This window comes from Bison bison, unplaced genomic scaffold, assembly GCF_000754665.1.
Source record: "Bison bison bison isolate TAMUID 2011002044 unplaced genomic scaffold, Bison_UMD1.0 scf7180017864281, whole genome shotgun sequence".
In the NCBI taxonomy this organism is placed as follows: Eukaryota; Metazoa; Chordata; class Mammalia; order Artiodactyla; family Bovidae; genus Bison; species Bison bison.
This window is the reverse complement of record NW_011494853.1, coordinates 593,740-597,042: the sequence shown is the minus strand read 5'-3', so window position 1 is coordinate 597,042 and position 3,303 is coordinate 593,740.

Sequence of the window (3,303 nt, the reverse complement as noted above, 5' to 3'; positions counted from 1 at the left end):
AAGGGGAGATTAGAGTTGTCTGATGGGTATACAGCTTCATATTGAAAATGAAAGTCGCTGAGTCAGGTCCGACTCTTTGCGACCCCATGGACTGTCCATGGAATTCTCCAGGCCAGAATACTGGAGTGGATAACGTAGCCCTTCGCCAGGGGATCTTCCCCGCCCCGGAATCTAACGGGAGTTTGTTTGGTTCGGTGAAGGTGAGGGCCATCTTGCAGACTTCTTTTTTGGGTAGGGGTAGGGCTTGGGGGTTGCAAACTTTTTGTATTCTTTCATGGCAGAAAGGGCAAGAGAGCTTTCTTGCGGGTTTGGGTTTTTTATAATGTGGTAGTAATTCTTCTATGTCTTACTTTTACTCATTTCCCAATGTGCCTTGGACATTACCCCACATTAGTAACTAAAGAAGAGTCTTCCTTCTTTTTAGGTTCTCCATCATAGTGTGGATACCACAATGGATCCAACCATCCCCCTCATGGATTGGCATTTAAATGTTTCTCATTTTTTGCCGTTTCAACAAAAAGTACAGCAGTAAAGAACTCTGTAAGGGTATCATGTCACACACATGCCAATCAGATGAGATCAGATCAGATCAGTCGCTCAGTCGTGTCTGACTCTTTGTGACCCCATGAATCGCAGCACGCCAGGCCTCCCTGTCCATCACCAACTCCCGGAGTTCACCCAGACTCACATCCATCGAGTCAGTGATGCCATCCAGTCATCTCATCCTCTGTCGTCCCCTTCTCCTCCTGCACCCAATCCCTCCCATCATCAGGGTCTTTTCCAATGAATCAACTCTTCGCATGAGGTGGCCAAAGTACTGGAGTTTCAGCTTTAGCATCATTCCTTCCAAAGAAATCCCAGGGCTGATCTCCTTCAGAATGGACTGGTTGGATCTCCTTGCAGTCTAAGGGACTCTCAAGAGTCTTCTCCAACACCACAGCTCAAAAGCATCAATTCTTCGGCACTCAGCCTTCTTCACAGTCCAACTCTCACATCCATACATGACCACAGGAAAAACCATAGCCTTGACTAGACGAATCTTTGTTGGCAAAGTAATGTCTCTGCTTTTGAATATGCTATCTAGGTTGGTCATAACTTTCCTTCCAAGGAGTAAGTGTCTTTTAATTTCATGGCTGCAATCACCATCTGCAGTGATTTTGGAGCCCAGAAAAATAAAGTCTGACACTGTTTCCACTGTTTCCCCATCTATTTCCCATGAAGTGGTGGGACCGGATGCCATGATCTTCGTTTTCTGAATGTTGAGCTTTAAGCCAACTTTTTCACTCTCCACTTTCACTTTCATCAAGAGGCTTTTGAGTTCCTCTTCACTTTCTGCCATAAGGGTGGTGTCATCTGCATATCTGAGGTTATTGATATTTCTCCCGGCAATCTTTATTCCGGCTTGTGTTTCTTCCAGTCCAGCATTTCTCATGATGTACTCTGCATGTAAGTTAAATAAACAGGGTGACAATATACAGCCTTGACGAACTCCTTTTCCTATTTGGAACCAGCCTGTTGTTCCATATCCAGTTCTAACTGTTGCTTCCTGACCTGCATACAAATTTCTCAAGAGGCAGATCAGGTGGTCTGGTATTTCCATCTCTTTCAGAATTTTCCACAGTTTATTGTGATCCACACAGTCAAAGGCTTTGGCATAGTCAAGAAAGCAGAAATAGATGTTTTTCTGGAACTCTCTTGCTTTTTCCATGATCCAGCGGATGTTGGCAACTTGATCTCTGGTTCCTCTGCCTTTTCTAAAACCAGCTTGAACATCAGGAAGTTCATGGTTCACATATTGCTGAAGCCTGGCTTGGAGAATTTTGAGCATTACTTTACTAGCGTGTGAGATGAGTGCAATTGTGTGGTAGTTTGAGCATTCTTTGGCATTGCCTTTCTTTGGGATTGTAATGAAAACTGACCCTTTCCAGTCCTGTGGCCACTGCTGAGTTTTCCAAATGTGCTGGCATATTGAGGGCAGCACTTTCACAGCATCATCTTTCAGGATTTGGAATAGCTCAACTGGAATTCCATCACCTCCACTAGCTTTGTTCATAGTGATGCTGTCTAAGGCTCACTTGACTTCACATTCCAGGATGTCTGGCTCTAGGCCAGTGATCACACCATGGTGATTATCTGGGTCGTGAAGATCTTTTTTGTACAGTTCTTCTGTGTATTCTTGCCATCTCTTCTTAATATCTTCTGCTTCTGCTAGGTCCATACCATTTTTGTCCTTTATCGAGCTCATCTTTGCATGAAATGTTCCTTTGGTATCTCTGATTTTCTTGAAGAGATCCCTAGTCTTTCCCATTCTGTTGTTTTCCTCTATTTCTTTGCATTGATTGCTGAAGAAGGCTTTCTTATCTCTTCTTGCTATTCTTTGGAACTCTGCATTCAGATGTTTATTATCTTTCCTTTTCTCCTCTTCTTTTCGCTTCTCTTCTTTTCACAGCTATTTGTAAGGCCTCCCCAGACAGCCATTTTGCTTTTTTGCATTTCTTTTCTATGAGGATGGTCTTGATCCCTGTCTCCTGTATAATGTCATGAACCTCATTCCATAGTTCATCCGGCACTCTGTCTATCAGATCTAGGCCCTTAAATCTATGTCTCACTTCCACTGTATAATCATAAGGGATTTGATTTAGGTCATACCTGAATGGTCTAGTGGTTTTCCCTACTTTCTTCAATTTAAGTCTGAATTTGGCAATCAGGAGTTCATGGTCTGAGCCACAATCAGCTCCTGATCTTGTTTTTGCTGGCTGTAGAGAGCTTCTCCATCTTTGGCTGCAAAGAATATAATCAATCTGATTTCGGTGTTGACCATCTGGTGATGTCCGTGTATAGAGTCTTCTCTTGTGTTGTTGGAAGAATGCATCAGTTTTCTTCGGACAAAAGTCACAGAAACTAAGTATAAATAAAACACTGTCACCAATGAGAACTGTAAAGAATCCGCCTGCAGTGCGGGAGACCTGGGTTTGATCCCTGGGTTGGGACAACCCCCTGGAGAAGGGAACGGCTACCCACTCCAGTATTCTGGCCTGGAGAATCCCATGGATGGAGGAGCCTGGTGGGATTGAAAAGAATTGGACAAGACTGAGTGACTAAGCACAGCACAGTATAGGATGTAAATTAACTGCTTATCAGAAATGACCTAGGTACTAGCACTCGAAATTTTTAAATTAAAATTATAGGATTTCCCTGGTGGTCTAGTGGTTGAGAATCCACCTGACAATGCATAAGACACAGGTTTGACCTCCATTTCAGGAAGATTCCACATGCCACGGGGTACATAAGTTTATCTGCTGC